Source organism: Hipposideros armiger, unplaced genomic scaffold (assembly GCF_001890085.2).
Source record: "Hipposideros armiger isolate ML-2016 unplaced genomic scaffold, ASM189008v1 scaffold_149, whole genome shotgun sequence".
In the NCBI taxonomy this organism is placed as follows: Eukaryota; Metazoa; Chordata; class Mammalia; order Chiroptera; family Hipposideridae; genus Hipposideros; species Hipposideros armiger.
In genome coordinates this window covers 984,543-1,002,686 of record NW_017731499.1, presented here as the reverse complement: position 1 = coordinate 1,002,686, position 18,144 = coordinate 984,543, and the positions used below count along the sequence as shown (strand labels likewise).

The 18,144-nt window shown below is 43.0% G+C and overlaps 1 protein-coding gene across 1 annotated transcript in view; it reads right to left on the bottom strand.

The window, feature by feature from the left end:
* ATF7IP2 (activating transcription factor 7 interacting protein 2) overlaps nucleotides 1-16,835 on the bottom strand; it is a 73,956-nt gene extending 57,121 nt beyond the window's left edge. Inside the window, exon 1 of the mRNA XM_019650879.1 lies at nucleotides 16,422-16,835. The gene's annotated coding sequence lies outside the window, so the exon portion shown is untranslated. The remainder of the gene's footprint in view (nucleotides 1-16,421) is intronic.
* Between the last annotated feature and the right edge of the window lie 1,309 nt (nucleotides 16,836-18,144).

Here is an 18,144-nt window from a genome sequence, read left to right as displayed (position 1 = left end):
TGTTGGAAGCTCAGTGATAGCTCAGCTCGGGCACAGCATCACTGGCCCATGTGGGAATTGAACCGGCAGCCCTGTTGCTCAGAGCTTACGCTCTTAAGCCAAATCTTAACCAACTGAGCCACTCGGCCAGCCCCTAGCTTTGTTCTTTTTGAAGATTGTTTTGGCTATTCTGAGTTCATTGAATATCAATATAAATTTTAGGATCAGATTAACAATTTCTGCGAAGAAGTCAGCTGGGACATTAAAAGGGATCCTTTTGAATCTATAGATCAATGTAGAGCGTATTGCTATCTTAATTTGGTCAAGTATTCTGATCCATGAAGGTATGATGTCTTTCCATTTATTTAGACCTTTAATTTCAATATTTTGTAGTTTTCAGAGTCTACGTTTTATGCTTCTTTTTGATGCTATTGTAAATGAAACTGTTTCTCTTCACTAAACTTTTGGATTGTTCATTACAACTATATAGAACAGAATTCTGTACACTGATCTTGTATCCTGTAACATTGTTAACCTTGTTTTTATCTCTAGTGTTTTATAGATTCCTTAGAATTTTCCATGTACAACATCATGTCATCTGTTAGTCTTATTTCTTCATTTCCAATCTTGATGCCTTGTATTTCATATTCTTGCATAATTGTCCTGACTAGAATCTCCAATTCAATGTAGAATTGATGTGGCAACAGTGGACCATCATTGTCTTGTTCTTGATTTAGGGGTTATACCTTCAGTCTTTAACCATTCTATATGATGTTAGCTGTGGCTTTTTTTTTTATTAGGGAATTGGGGAGGGGAGGCAATGTTGCAGAACTGGGGAAGGGGAACATTGTGTTTTTCCAGGACCCATCAACTCCAAGTCAAATTGTTGTCCTTCAATCTTAGTTGTGGAGGGTGCAAGCTCAGCTCTAAATCCAGTCACTGCTCTCAATCTGGTTGCGGGAGGGGGGGTCATAGTCCACCATCCCATATGGGTGTCGAATCAGCAACCTTACTGATAAAAGCACGTGCTCTCACCAACTCAGCGGCATCTCAGCTCGGGTGCAGCTCACTGGCACATGTAGGAATTGAACCGGCGACCCTGCTGCTGAGAGCTTGCTTTCTTAACCAACTGAACCACTCGGCTGGCCCAGCTGTGACATTTTTACAGATGCCTATTTTTTTTTTTAAAGATTTTATTGGGGAATTGGGGAAGGGGAACATACAAGGTGCTGTCCTTTTGTTCTTCAGTCTAGTTGTGGAGGACATCGCTTCACTGGCCCATGTTGGTATTATCATTGCACTCTTCCTAGGTGAGGCAGTTGCTTGCGGTCATTGGATGGCCGCTAATGGCGGCACATGGGCAGCTCACGAACGCTCATGCCAGCTGCCGGCCAGCCCCACTGCAGTCTACACCGTCGACAGCGACTCATGGCAGCCCAGCTCCAGGGAAAGCTGTTGTTCACCATCTTAGCTGTAGAGGGTACGGTGTCACTGGCCCTAATGTGGGATCCAAACCGGGGTCCTGCTGCTCAGAGCTGGCGTCCTGAGCAAACTCTTAACCAACAAGCTACTTGGCCGGCCCGAGTTTTAGTTTTTTTAATCCTTTGTAAGTGACATCATTTTAAAATTTAATTTTTCTGCCTATTATACAGAAATATAGTCAGTGCTTTTTTATTGATCACATCTTTAACTAATTCATTAAATTCACTTATTAAAAATATTGTTACAGATTCTACTTTCTATGTAGATAATGTCATGATTTTTTTCTTGCTAATCCTTATTTTTCTTGTTTTACTGCATTTGTTAGAACCTCCAGTGTGAACCCTTAATGGGACTCCTTCTCTCACTACCAATCTTGGATAGGGTGTGGGGTTTCACTATTTTTCCACTAAATATGACTTTTGCTATACTTATTTGGTTGATACTCTGTATTGAATTAATTAATTACTCTTCTATTCCTAGCTAAGATTTTACCATGAATGTGTTTTTAATTTTATCAAATGCCTTTTCATATCTATTTAGTTGACAACACTTTGATTAACGATGGACTGTAAATATGATGGTGGGCCCATAGATTGAGCTGAAAAATTCCTATCACCTAGTGACATCATAACCATCATAATATCATAGCACAACACATTACTCATGTGTTTGTGGTGATGCTGGTGTAAACAAATCTACTGTGCTGCCAGTTGCATAAAAGTATAATTATGTACAGTACATAACATTTGATAATGCTAATAAAGGACTATGTTACTGGTTTATGTATTTACTATAATTTTAATCATTGTTTTAGAGTATAACCTTTCTACTTATTAAAAAACGGTTTGCAATAAAATAGTGTGGTGTGTAACACCGGCAGCAGCCTCATACATCTTGTGTTTACTGTGTCTCTTGACTGCATCATTTCTCTTGTGATCGATACAATCTCATGTTGTTTTGTTCATCCCTAAAAGCATAGAAAATCCACTCATAATGTTGCCAGTAAGAGACCACATTGAGTGACTGACCTGGAAACAAAATTAAAAACGATTAAGGACTAAGAAGGTAAAAAATCAGTGCTAGTTATTGCTTACCCATCAGGTATGTCCCATCACAGCCATGATCTTGAAGAACAAGAACAAAGTGATGGAAGCTGTTAAAGGATCTGATTCATTAAAGGCAAAGAGAAAAACAAAAATTTAAGAAGGACCTATATCAGACATGGAGAAACTTCTAATAACCTAGATTGAAGATGAGACACAAACACTGTATGTATCCCTCTTAGCATTGCGACGATCACAGACAAAGCAAAGTTTGCAATATTGAAAGAAAAGGCTGGATTTGCCTATGGTGTTGAATTTACTGCTAGCTCTGGGTGGTTTAAACAATTCAAAAAATTGTTATTCATTACATAATGTGAAAGTGGGTGGTGAGTCTGTGAGTGCTGAAGTGAAGGCAGCTGAAGAACTTTTGGAAATGCTAGATAAGCTGATTATGGAGGAAAATTATTTGCTACAGCAAATATTCAATATGGATGAAACTTCCCTATTCTGGAAATGGATGCCTGAAAGGATTTTCATCCATAAGGAGGCCAATTCAATGCCAAGTTTCAAGGCTTTTAAGGACAGGAAAACAGTCTTGCTTGGGGCAATGCTGCAGGCTACGAATTGAAACCCTTTGTGATCTGGCACAGTGAGAATCCCACGCCTTCAAGCATATCAATAAGCACACATTGCCAGTGTGTTACAGGAGCAAAAAGAAGTCATGGATGACCCAGCTCCTCTTCCAAGATGCTCTACTGAATTGCTGTGACAGCAAAATGTAGTGCTATTTAGAGAATAATATACTTTCAAGATTTTGCTTATTGAATATTGCTCCTTTTATTGATAACCTCCATCCCAGTATCAAAGCGGCACTTCTCCCTCCACACACCACATCTTTGATCCAACCAATGGATCAAGGAGTCAAAGCAGCTTTCAAGACCTACTCCCTGAGGAGGACCTTTGCCTAGGTTATTGCTGCAAATGAGGAAGACGCTGATGCAATTCTGGAAGGCTTACAACATCTATGACTGCATCAAGGCCCTTGCTTGGGCTTGGAGTGATGTCACCAAGGAGTGAGTATACGAATGGCATCTGGAAGACACTCAAGAGTTTCTTCAATGACTTCAAAGAATTGCCAAGAGAAGATTGCAAAAATCAACAAGGCTATGGTTGAGATGGCAAACAGCTTTAATCGGGCTGTGGGTAAGGGTGACATGGGGGAGTTCCTAGAGAGGGTTGTTGAGGGAAATGACTAATGAAGAGGTGCTGGAACTAGAATAGAAATGCATAGCTGAAGAAAAGGGAACTGCAGGAGAAGAAAAAGAGCCCCTAAGAAAATTCACAGTGAAGGATTTAACAGAAGTATTTGCAGACCTCAATAAGCTCCTTAAAAATTTTAAAACCATGGACTCCAACACTGAAATGTTTTTATTAAAAAGGAATGTCCTTGGTGCATTATCTGCTTATAAGCAAATCTATGATGATAAAAAAAACAAAACCAAAAAAACCATTATGGACTTTTTTCTGAAGAGTGACATCTCCTCAAGAACCACCTCAGGCAGGCCCTTCAGGAAGTGTTCCAGAAGAAGGTATTGTTGTCATAGATGACAGCTCCATGCATGTTATTGTCCCTGAAGACCTTCCAGTGGACAAGATATGGAGGCAGGAGACAGTGATGTAGATGGTCCTGACCCTGTGTAGGACTAGGGTAGTAATATATGTGTGTGTGTCTTCGTTTGTAACAAAAAAGTTTAAGAAGTTAAAAATAGAAAAAAGCTTATAAAGATATTTTAAAAAGTATTTTTGTACAGATGTACAATGTATTTGTGTTTTAAGCTAAGTATTACAAAAGTAAAAAAGTTTAAAACATTAGTTTATAACGTAAAAAAGTTAGAGTAAGCTTGTATTATTAAAAAAATATAAACAAATTTAGTGTAGGCTAAGTATACAGTGTTTATAAAGTCTACAGTGGTGCACAGAAATGTCCTAGCCTTCACATTCACTCACTGAATTACCCAGAACAACTTCCAGTCCTGCAATATCCATTCATGGTAAGTGCCCTGTGCAAGTGTACCATTTTTTATCTTTTATACCGTATTTTTACTGTACCTTTTTGATGTTTAGATACACAAATACCAATGTGTTACAATTACTACAGTATTCAGTACAGTAACATGCTGTACAGGTTTGTAGCCTAGGAGCAACAGGCTGTATCATATAGCTTAGATGTGATTTGTGTAAGTGCACTCTCTAATGTTTGCACAATGACAAAATCATTGTGTATTTCTCAGAGCATATCCCATGGTTAAACAACTCATGACAGTGAACTCATTTTTTTCAATGAATTTGTATCACAATGATTGATCTTTTAAAGTATTAATTTTAGCTTATTCCTGGAATAAAACTCAGTCATGCTATGCCTTTCCTCACCCCCCATGTTCCTGGATTAAATTTGCTAATTTTGTTTAGGATTTTTATATCAGCGATATGAGAGATGAGTCTGTAAATTTCCTTTATCATGTTTTGTTATCAAGATTATGCCGGCTTTATAAAACAAAATGGAAAGTCTTTTTCTGTTCTCTGAAGAGACTGTATTTGCAAATGGTATTACTTCTTCCTTAAATGTTAGAAATAATTCCTCAAATTGCCATCTGGGCTTGGAATTAACTTAGCGATAAAGGCTTTCAATTATGATTAAATTTTAAAAAACAGATTCAGAAACATTCATATTTTGTATGTCGTTTTCTATGAATTTTAGTTGTTTTACCATTTTGACAGTTTCAGATTTTTCAACAGAAATTCAAATTGATCAAGTTCTTCATAATATTTGTAATGTCTGAAACATCTTAGTGCTGTCTTTTTATTCTTGATATTAATGATGAGTTTTCCTTTTTCTTGATCATTCTTACTAGAAATTTACCCATTTAAATCAATACTTTCAAAGCACTGACTTTTCGTGTTACTGACTTTCTATTGTATATAGAGTTCCATTTCATCATTTCCTGTTAGTACTATAATTCCATTTTCTTTGGGCTTGGTTTGTTGTCTTGTTCCAGCTTGAGATGAAAACTCTGTTTAATTTTCAGGACTTTTTCTAACTTTGCATTTAAAGCTATAAATTTTCCTCTAAGTCCTGCTATAGGTGAATCCCACAAATTTTGATAAACCTTATCTTAATTATCACTTGGTTCAAAGTATTTTCTAAATTCCACTGTAATTTCTTCTATGATTTGTGGATTATTTAGAAATATTGGGTTGGGGCCGGCCGAGTGGCGTGTTGGTAAAGAGCTGGCTTGGGACACCAGCTCTGAGCAGCAGGGCCCCGGTTCGGATCCCAAATGAGGGCCAGCGATGCTGCGCCCTCTACAGCTAAGATGGTGAACAGCAGCTCAACCTGGTGCTGGGCTGCCGTGAGTCGCTGACAATGGCATAGGCTGCAGTCCCTGCTGCCGTGGGCTGCCATAAGCTACTGTGAGTGGCTGGCAGCCGGCGTGAGCTGCCAAGAGCCGCTGTGAGCGGCCGTCCAGAGGCTGGCGACCGATCTCCCTCACCTGGAAAGAGCACAATGATAATACCAACATGGGCCAGTGAAGTGACGCCCTCACAACTAGACTGAAGAACAAAAGGACAGCAACTTGTCTGTTCTGCTTCCCCGATTCCCCAATAAAATCTTTAAAAAAAAGAGAAATATTGGGTTATCGGAAAAGTCATGATGTACTTTTTCTATGTTTTTTGTTGCAAAAATGCATTATGACTTTTCCGACAACCCAATATATTAATATCCAGGCAACTGCTGATTTCCTATTTTTTGTTGTTGAAAGTTAGCTTAATTCCACTATAATCAGAGACTATCCATCCTCTGATCTCAATTCTGTAGTATTTGTTGAGGTTTGCTTCATGGTCAATTTTTCCAAAAGCTTCATGTACTTGTACAGATCATGTATCAAATTTGAACAACTAAGCTCATGTTTCTTAGTTGTGCTGTTCACAGTCTTCCAGCTATTAAACAGGTATGTTGAGAGTGGCCCACTATGATTGTAGATTTGTCTGCTTCTTTTAATTCAATCAATGGATATTTGTTTCTTTATACAGCTTGAAGCTATGAGTACATACTGAGTTCATTTTCTCTGTTCTTTGTGGAGAGCAGGCTGTGAGCTGACAGGGTCCTCACAGCCTGTGGAACAGTTCAGGGAACGTTCCACCCCCAAAGAGGAAAGAACAGCTGAAGCCGCAGAAGCCAGCTGAAGCCGCAGAAGCCTCTGAGAAGTGAATACCAGGATGTAACCTGCTACTGCCTAACCCGATAAACAGACCCCCGGCAGCTGCTTACTGCTCCCTGCAGCTGCTTATTGCTATATAAGCATTGTGCAAAAAACAAACGAGGCCATTGCTCCGCCATCAGCGTTCAGTGGACCTCCCGATCCCAGCTTTCGTCTCTGTGTCTTTCTTTTAATGTCCCACCCAATCCACTTGGGTAGCTTCGGTTGACGAGTGGGTCTCATCAAATGGTGCCTGAACAGGGACCTAACTATGGATTGACAGAAAACGTAAAGTGAGGAGACTCCCTTTGTGGCAAGGTGCACACCGCTATAGAGAAGGTAACAGAGCAACACAGTCGGGAGTAAAACATGGGACAGACAGGGTCAAAGGACGGCCAGCTTTTTATGCAAATGCTTAAGGCCATGCTTCATGCCCACAGTAGCAGCGTTAAAAACGCGTCGGCTAGAAAAATTTCCTGCGTATGTACAGGACACCTGTTCTTGCTTCCCCGAGGAGGGCACCATCAATTCCGACACATGGCAAAGAATCGGAGAACAGCTATACAAACAATTCACGGCCGAAGGCCCGGAGAACATTCCCGTAGAGACATTTACCTTTTGGGGGCTGGTTAGAGATAGTCTCGACCCCAGGCCAGAGAGCTCATGTCTCCCAGAAAGGCAGCCTCAGACTGTGGCAGAAAATCTCAAAAGTACCCTTGAAGGGTACGAGGCTCAACAAACACCCTACAGAGAAAGAGTTGGGGGCGGTTCGGGGATCTGAAGAGCCCTTGCCACCTGAGTACTCTCAGGAGTTGGCAAGGAAGAACAATGTTATAACCCGGATCAAGAGGATTCTTTTTATACGGATGATGAGGGTGGTCCCGATCCCCCCCTCCCCCCCAGATACGGCATCGGTTCTCACCGCCTGGGCCAGTCACCAGTCTGGGCGAGAACCCTCTGCCCCATGGAAAGAACCTTCTCCCAGGGCACAGCCGCCACCTCCTTGCCCATCGCACTTAAAACCGTCACGCCCTAAAGGCGTGTTCCAAGAGTCCAGCCTAACCCAGAGGGCATAAGCAAGCCATAGAGCGGAGTGAGGATGTCGGAGGTTTTCAACAGTTTTGCTTCCCCGTAACTGAACGCAATATTCAGGGACAGGTAGTTAGAAAGCATACCGCTATCCCTTTTAAGACGCTCAAGGAGTTAAAGGCGGCGGTCACCCAGTATGGCCCGACCGCCCCTTTCACCTTGGTGCTGCTTGAGACTATCAATACAGAGGCACTCAACCCCCATGATTGGAAGACAGTAGCTAAAGCATGCCTCAAAGCGGGGGACTACCTACTTTGGAAGTCTGACTTCTATGATCAATGTCAGCAACAAGTGGAGTGAAATGCCGCACACCAGGTTCCCATAACAATAGACATGCTTACAAGTGAAGGGCAATTTCTAGGCAATTTAAACCAACTTGGATACACCTTACAGGCATACTAGCAGATTAAGCTCTGTGGCACTAAGGCCTGGAGGGTGCTGCCCACTGCAAGAGTAAAAACAGAGGCTCTGTCCAATGTTAGGTAGGGCCCGGACGAGTCATATCAGGATTTCATCTCCAGGCTCTTACAGGCTATAGGTCGGGATTGTTAGCAACCAAGAGGCCGGACAGATTCTCACTAAGCAACTAGCATTTGAAAACGCCAATCCTACCTGTTAGTCTCTAATTCAGCCATATAGAAAAAAGGGAACCTTGTCAGACTTCATCTGTCTCTGCACTGACATAGGTCTGTCTTACATCCCGAGGCAACGCCCTTGCCATGGTGCTGCAAAAGGCTTTAAACCTGCCACCCTCCCAGGCAAGTCTCCAACAAAAGAGAGATCGAAACCGCAAAGAAGAAAGTTGTTACTCTTGCGGACACATAGGCCATTTCGCCAGGGAGTGCCTTTCTGGAGCTCCCCAGGGAAGGCCTATGGCGGCCAGACAAGTAAACCCGCCCGGCAACACCCCTGGGATCTGCCCCAGATGCCGGCACGAAAAACATTGGGCAAACGAGTGTCGATCCCAATTGGATGTCAATAGACAGCCAATCTTGGGAAACCCAGTGCGGGGCCAGCCCCGGCCCCGCCAAATAATGGGGGCCCTGCCAGTAACACCCCCGGTGACGTTGAGCGGCCAACCTGGCGCACCGTACAACAATTGTACCGCGCCACCCCAGGAAGCGCAGGACTGGACCTCAGTCCCTTCGCCAGATTCATTTTAACCCCAGATATGTGTCCTCAGGCCATCTCTACAAGAGTTTATGGCCCTTTACCGCCAAACACAGTGGGGTTTCTGCTTGGCCGAAGTAGCTTGGACCACGAAAGGACTTCAGGTTTTTCCTGGAGTCACAGACTCTGACTTTACCGGGGAGATAAAGGTTGTGGCTGGGTCTCCCCAAGAGACTGTTCAGGTACTATCCACAGACAGGACAGCCCAGATAGTTCTTATCCCTACTATAACAGGCAAGCCCATCTCTTAACCGATATGGGGTTCCCGAGGCTATGGGTCCTCAGACGTGTTCTGGGTAGAGAGAGTTGGATGGGAACGCCCCACCTTGAACTTAATAATAGATGGAAAACTATTCCAAGGTCTCATTGACACGGGAGCTGATCTATCTGTAATCTCCCAACAACACTGGCCATCCTCCTGGCCAACTCGAGAGGTTTTAACCAGACTCCAAGGCATAGAAATGGCAAAGGGGCCCTTACTAAGTTCCAAGATACTCCCTTGGAGAGATTCAGAGGGACACTCTGGAACCTTCTCTCCGTTTGTCCTTGAGGGCCTCCCAGTTAACCTCTGGGGACGAGACATTCTGAGCCAAATGTCAGTTATGATCTACAGCCCTAGTACCCCAGCCACAAATATTATGTTCAACCAGGGATATATTCCAGGACAGGGCCTAGGGACCCTAGGACAAGGCATGCTCGAACCCATACAAAATACCCCAAAGAATCACAGATTCGGACTAGGGTATCAGGATTTACCCAAGGGGCCTTGGTATCTTCTACAGCCCTCCTAGAACTTCTTAAAATCAAATGGCTCACAGACACGCCAGTATGGGCTGACCAATGGCCCCTCACTCAGGAGAAACTTCAGGCAGCCACAAAATTAGTCTACTTTCTTCGTTTTCCCATCAGTATTACAAAATCAACCCATTTCAGGCACCGTCACGGTATTCACTGACGGCTCCAGTAACAGTACAGTGGCCATCCATACCCCTACTCAGACCTTAACCTAACACACAGGCCATATTTTAGCTCATCGAGTGGAACTTGCCGCTGTTAACTGGGCTTTACAAGTTTTCCACCACCAACCTTTAAACCTCTTTACAGATAGTCATTATGTCTTCAGTATCTGCAAGGTCATAGAGATAGCTCACATCAGCTCAGCCACCACACGAGAGCTTTTCCATATGTTCCACCAATTAAAACAGACCATTCTCACTAGACAACCACCCCTCTACATCAGTCATATTAGAGCCCATTCTGACCTACCAGGTCCCCTGTCTGCAGGCAATGCTGCCACAGATGCTGCCAACCAGCTACCAGGTCCCTCAATACAGACATTCTTCGCCACACCAACTAACACCATACAAAAGGCCACACATTCCCATGCTCTTCACCATCAGAATGCACAATCACTTAGACATCAATTTAAGACCACTCGTGAACAGACTAGACAAATAGTCAAACAATGCACCAGTTGTTCTAGCCCACTCCCTGAGCCCCATTTAGGAGTAAACCCCCAAGCACTACTCCCTAACTACATCTGGCAGATGGACGTCACCCACATCCCCAGCTTCAAAAACACCCCTTATGTCCACACAAGTATTGACACCAAGTCTGGTTTCCTGTTCGCCACAGCACGAACAGGGGAGGGAGCCAAACACATCATCAGTCACTGTTTCCAGGCATTCGCCATAATGGGCATCCCAAAAGTCATAAAAACTGACAATAGCCCTGGTTATACCAGCAGGGTCATTCAAAAATTTTGCCTCACCTTTCAGATCCAACACCTCACGGGTATCCCTTATAACCCACAAGGTCAAAGGAATCATTGAACATGCCCATAGCTCTCTCAAAAATCAATTAATAAAACAAAAAGGGGGGGACTATGGGTACTCAATACATAAACAACTAAACCATGCACTCTTTACTCTAAATTTTTTGCAAATATCCATGGTGCCCAGGGTCACACTGCAGCGGACCATTTCTGGAAACCCAGTCCTACTGCAGAAGCTCTCATCCGCTGGAAAGACCCCCTTACAGGCGTCTGGGAAGGACCGGATCTGGTCCTTGTATGGGAGAGAGGTCGCGCGCGCGCGTGCGCGCGCGCGTGTGTGTGTTTTCTCTAGGGATGCCGACAGTCCTCGTTGGCTTCTGGGACATCTAGTGAAACTACATCATGGACCACAAGGACCTGATCCCACCCATGAAGAAACTCCAGTTGAACCCTTCCATCATCATGCCTCAGACCCGACGATCCAAAAGAATGAGGAAGAGTAAAGCCCCAACCTGGGGCCAACTAAAAAAGCTTGTCCATGATGGAGAAAACATTGTCTGTCGTCGTCAACAACATGTCACCCCTGATAAGCTTTTTGTGGCTATGCTTGCAGTCCTGGCTTGCCAGGTAAGTATAGTACAGGGAGAAACCTACTGGATATATTATCCCAATCCCCCAGCACTTATTCCTGTAACTTGGGAAGATAAGCCGTTAATGGTCTGGGTCAATGACTCCAATCCCATGGGAGGTAAAATCAAACATTTAGAACCCCAACAGACAGCCTTTAATTATACGGGCTTGTCCCAGGTCCACCCACTCTGTGCCTCCGAAACCCCCTTACCAGGGTGTCTCTTTCTGGGCCAGGTCAACAAAACAGCAATGGGGGCGCTAACACTGCCTACCTACCTAGACCAGAGATGATGTACCGGTACATATCTAAGGTATCTATTACGGGACCAGTCTGAGGCATGCTCGAACTCCCCATGTGGCACCCACCACTACCCTACTGTGCCAATGGCACTAATGTTGAATTAAATGAAGTGGTACAGCAGACCGACTGTGCTCATCCCATAGCAGTCATCCATCAGGTACAGAACACCACCTTCAACATCAGTGATTGGTCCCACTGGTACACAAGTCAACAAACAAAAAGAACTTATGACCTCAGGAGGATTCATAGCCCCTGTCCTTACCATGGATGCTCACGTGGTACAGAACGAAATCTGGAGATTATGGGCTACCTCAAATTATGTAAATCACACTTCCTCCATAACAGAACATCTGCCAGTAGGGACATCATATGCGGTCACCGCTTGTGTACAGGCCCCTGAAGTCATACTAGTTGGAAACTTATGAATCAACATAGTTGACTTTAACTTTGTTTCTTGTCACAATTGCCATCTTACCAACTGTATTAGTCCAAAAGACAGAGGACGTGCCATCCTAGTCCTCCGCCAACCCCCGTATGTTATGATTCCCACCTCTATTGAGGGGCCCTGGTATGATGATCCAGGGATCCAAACCCCTATTGAAATAAAAAATGGCTTTAGCCGAAAATGATGAGTAGTCGGACTCGTCATAGCCGGCCTCGCAGCAGTTATCTCCATCATTGCTACTGCAGTCACTGCTGCTATCTCTCTGGCAGATACTATAAAAACGGCTGATTGTGTTGAGCAGCTTGCAAAAAATACTTCTTTAGCCTTTCATAGCCAAGAAAACATAGATGCAAAAATTGAATTGCGACTTAATGCCTTAGAAACCACTGTTGTGAAGGTAGGAAATGAAGTTGAGGCCATAGCCGCCAACGTGCCCTCCAATGTCATGCAAAGTATCAAAAGGTGTGCGTAACCAGACATCGTTTCAATAACACACAATGGGATTGGGATAACATCCGCAATCACCTCCAGGGCCTCTGGCGTAGCTCAGATTTCAGCATCGACCTTCAACAATTTCACCAAGAGATTATCAGTATACAGGACAGCCAACTGGAACTTACTGATCCAAAAGTTCTGGCACAAGAGGTGCTGTCACACCTCCAGGGTTTTAACCCATTTAACTTTCTCCAACACACATTTTGGTATCTGCCAGGTTTTATACTTCTCTTGCTACTAATCTTATGCTTTCTAGTTTGCGGAAGAACAATCCGAGCCCGTCTCCGGTCCCTCAGATTAGACTAATCATGTGCGGTTTCACACGAATAAGAAAGGGGATGTGGGAGCAGGCTGAGCTGACAGGGTCCTCACAGCCCGTGGAACAGTTCAGGGAACTTCCACCCGCAAAGAGGAAAGAACAGCTGAAGCCACAGGAGCCTCTGAGAAGTGAATAACAGGATGTAACCTGCTACTGCCTAACCCATAAACAGACCCCCTGCAGCTGCTTACTCCTCCCTGCAGCTGCTCCCTGCTATATAAGCATTGTGCAAAAAGTAAATGAGGCCATTGCTCTGCCATCAGCAGTCAGTGGACCTCCCGATCCCAGCTTTCGTCTCTGTGTCTTTCTTTTCTTAATCTCCCACCCAATCCACTCGGGTAGCTTCGGTTGACGAGCGGGTCTCGTCAATTTTTAGTGGTGAATTGGTTTTCCTCGTTATGAAATGTCTACTCTAGTAAAGCTTCTTGCTAAGGTAGTATCTTAACACATTATAAACACTAAATCCTTGTTATATATATATATATTTTTAAATCCACTGAACCAAATCTTTTTTTACCATTACTTTTTCTAAAAAGTAAAAACCTAAACTTGAACCTACGGTAGGCTATATAACTTGTTCAAGGAAACAGTTCAGAGCCAATATTTGAACCCATGATCTTAAGACTCTTAAGAAATCTCACATCACAAATAGAAATCAGATAAGGTATTAAGAGACAGGGTTTACCTTAAGGGGTACAGAGGTTAACAAAGTGAAAAAAGTTGACCAATTAGTGCCATCTGGCACAATCTTATAAACATGCTCTAATCCTTACTATTCTAAGGGTGGTCTATGGACCAGTAGCATCAGCATCTTCTAAGTGCTAGGAGACTATTGCCTTTACTTTGAAAAATTTTTATCCGTATAATAGCATAAAATGAAGTATACAATGCTCATAATGAAATAAGTAGTTGCTTGTCGGCACTCCTTAATGGCTAGTTGCAATAATTTTTAACTCATTAAAACTTTTTTTTAATCTCAGTATTTTTAAATATGGTCACACTTGTAGTTCTTGAGTTACAAATTTTAGCCATTATCTATCAAGTTCCTATACTTAGAAATGAGGATTTAGCCCTTTTTTATACACATACACCTTTCCATCACAGTTAAATCAATGAAGTGTTACAAGCAAATATTCTCTATATAACTAGACTGATTATCATGATTGCATTCTCTTTCCTTTATTTTGTTTTTCCTGAACCTATCAAATTTATCTCCTAATTTCCTTTAAGCCTATCCTTCACTTTTTTTTCAAATTCATCGGAACTGCCATATATCAACATTTTCCCTGTTTCTCCACTTCTTCATGTTTAATCATCACCTCTTCAAGATAGCCTTCCTCCAAGAGAACTACTTTCTTACTTAAATTTCCCATTATAAATATATATTTTTAGTCATGAGCTTTGAGGACAGAGATGTCTCATTTATTTTTTATATTCTAAGCGAGTTGGCGTTCATATAGAAGCTTTATTAAGTGCTGCCTAAATGAATACTCAATATAAAAAAGAACTTCTGGAAAGCCACACAAGGTTCTTCTTTCCTTAATGAGGAGTACCAGAACAGGGCTCAGCAATTTTTGCCAAGCCATTCCACAAGTTATTTTGTATCAGCAGCACTATACACAGTGGAGCCACAGAGCTATACTAATGGTACCACATTTAGTAGATAGATACAGTGCCTGTATATAATTAATTATTAAATTTAGAAAGATCTGCATATAAGCATCCCTTAAATCCCTAGAACTTTAATCGGGATTTCAAAAATTCGAATTATATCTGATTATTTCCCCTACCCAAAGAATGGTGGTTATTTCGCCTAGATACTGCCTGACTACAATCTTCCTGTCCTTAGACTGGTAAAGCTGAAGAGGGATAAGAAGTTACATGAGTCTATAGCAATGAATGTTAAAGGTATGGATTGAGGTATAATAAAGCCTCAGAGAACAGAGTAAGTATTTAAACGATGTTAGAATATGAGACAGAATTAGAAGAATATGGCTCTTTGCATTTTATATTTAATACAATCTCACTCGATTTAATGGGAACTAATACTTCTGTGCATTTAAAGTTACAAAGTTTATTTTTAACAACTATCCAATATATTACTTAAAATTTGGTTACATCAAACGAAATACATTTGGACACACCCACTATAAGAGAATTACATGATATACACAGGCAAAGGTGCAGGGATCATGCAATATTTTCATATCCTAATTAAAGATATTAAGTAGCAAGGAAGTACAGTGGAATTGAAGGCTGAGGTGAAAGCTAAGGGAAGCAGAGCCGAAATTCAAAATGTAGTTGGATACACCAGTTTTTAGAAGACATAAAGCATTTCCAAAAAGACACTGTTCATGCATTTCTGTTGAGGCAGAAGTCAATCTTACGATGTGGTTTGTACAAATGTGCAGATAAGACTGAGAGTTAAGTAGATTAATTCGATTAGGGTCAGACTCAACATTTGTAAAAAAAACAAAAAAAAACAAAACCGGAACTGAAGGATAAACTTTGATGGCATGCATCACAAAAGCTGGATTCAGTATGATTAGTCCTTCATTCAGGTGCTTCATGTTTGCATTTTCAATAACTTTCTGTGATATCTTTATCTTGAATGTTCGTCCCCATTTGTTTTGTAAATAGTTATGTCGCACGTCATTTACTGGCTACAAGTGAATATATGACAAAATCATAATGAAAAGAGCATTAAATCCCAATCTAGAAAAGCAGTCTGTTTAAGTAGATATTATGTAATTCTTCAAATGAATTATTCAGTACAATGATCTTTTTCTAGATTTTGGCCATACAGAAGTCTTCAGAACAGTGAAAGCTGGCTTGTCATAAAAGCAAGCAACTTCATCTTCAACATAGTAACGGGAAGGATAAAAGTCAGTTTTCCAAGTATAGCAACGTTTTTGTGAGGCAAAGCCAAAGAATTGCTTCCTCTGTACCGGTCACATTCTTGAACTTGCCAACAATGGAGAAAGTCGGTAGGGATAAGGCGATACGAAGGAAACGGTCTCTCTGATTTTCTTTCTAACTTATAAAAATGAGCTTCTGTCTCAAAGAACCATCTGTTTGTACTCGGCTTTAATTGTTCAATTACAGCATCGTTAATACTGAGCAGCTCAACAGGTGCACATTACAAGGTTGTGCTTCGCGTTCCTTCATTAAAAAAGACATTTTGGCACATTACTCAGAACTTTGTATTACCCCTGGTGTTCTAGTGCCTACTTTCCTAACAGCATATACGGAGGACGCCTCCCGGGCACCTGCTAAAATCCAGCTAGCTAATTGTTCTGGCACCAGATTCTTCAGATAACTATGATGAAAACCACTCAAGGAAACCTGGCAACAGAATACAAAAGTTGTGGCCGGGGACTACATTTCATCGTAAACGCGTAAAAATAGTCCGGTCGAGCCCAAAGGTTTACTTACTTGGCAGGGAGAAAGCCCCGGGTAGGTGTCCCTCCGCGGCCCAGGCTCCCACGCGGGACCGCTCCACGCGGAGCCATCCACCACTCCCACTTAACCCCGCGGCCCGCTCGGTAAACGGGTGTCAGGCGCGTCCTTTCGCCCTTCGCGGGCGTCTTCCCTGCCAGCTCCGTGCTCCACCGCCTCCGCGGACGCCTTTCAGTCAGCCCTGCCGCAACCGCCCCCTGCTCGCGCAGCGCTCCGAGGCGTTCTCAGAGAAGCGCGCGGCCCCCGCGAAACCGCGGATCCGGTTCGTCGCCGCTCGCCCGGCGTTCGCGCCCGTCGCCAACGTACCTACAAGCGGCGCCGCAGGAAACCGGCCTTTTCTCGGCTCACAACCGCTTCAAACCGCCGCCGCCGCGCACAATAATTCTCCTGAGGGGGCTCGCTGAGGTAAGTCTCCCTGAGCCCACCCCTATGGACTCCCGGCCAATGGCAGCGCGAACCTACGGCAGCCCACCCAATCAGAGACGACTGGGTGGAGTGGGCGGGAGGCAGCGAGCTGGAAGTTGGCTGAGGGGCACAGGGAGTTCAGTTACCTCAGAGCTTTTTCTGTCGGCTCGTCGGGCCTAGTCTCCGGTAGGCGCCGACCGAGCGCCTGAGCGAGGCCTTTATGCTGAGTGACTCGTGCGAAGGTTTGAAAAGTTTCCGAAAATCATTACTAGCAAAACTTGATTTACAAAAGAAAGGGCGGCCCGCCGGCAGGTCACAGTTTGCCAATCCGAATCTTTTAAATATTGCATTAAAATGTCATTTATCTTGATCACGGAGCTTTTTTTTTTTTTTTTTTGGTCACTCCAACTTTGTGACTCAGGCGAATGGTCCTGGCCTGTGGTGTTTTTTTTGTTTTGCTTTGTTTTGAGTTTTCTAAATTGTCCCAAGGACCTGCCCCCCTAGGCCGCATCGGATTTCATGAGCTCTCCTGGGTTGCCGGGTTATCCCGTCTTGGTGATTTGTCGTGCATTTTCCAAATAGTAATTGAGTACCTCTCCATGTTACGTGCAGGGCGTATAACCGCCGACTCTTGGGGTGTCGGAAAAGTCATAACGCATTTTTTGCAATGAAAAACAGAAAAAAATACGTCATGATTTTTCTGACAACCCAATAGTTAGATAAAGCCCTGCTCATCACGGAGGGTAGAACTGCCTGCCTTGTGCTATCGTCGTAACTACCGGCTACGAGAAAAATGAGACAAGGCCAGACAATCTACAAGTGTAGGTCATTCGGCGAGTAACGTACTGGAACCCAGTGGGTTCCCAAAATATGGTCCAGGGGATCCCGGGGGGGGGGGCCTCTGTAAGGGCAGTACTATTTTCATAATAGGAAGATATTGTTTGCTTTTTTTTTTTTTTTTCATTCTGTGGTCTCAGGAGTGTTCCGTGGAATTTTCCAGAAGGTTCTGGGAAATTGACATGTGATATTGCAACAGACTGAAAGCAGAAACAGATATGAGAAGTTAGCTGTCCTACATTAAACACTAAAGAAATGGGCAAAATGTAAAAATGCTAATCTTTACACAGTTCTTTTTTGTTTGTTTCAGAAAAATAATTTTGAATACAATTGAAGGTCGTGTATATATAGGGTTGCTTAAAAAGAAATGGTGTCGGAGATGAGTGAGCGGTGAGTACAATTGACTCTTGAACAAAACGGCTTCCTTGAATTGTTTTCACTTGACCATTGTAGTTCA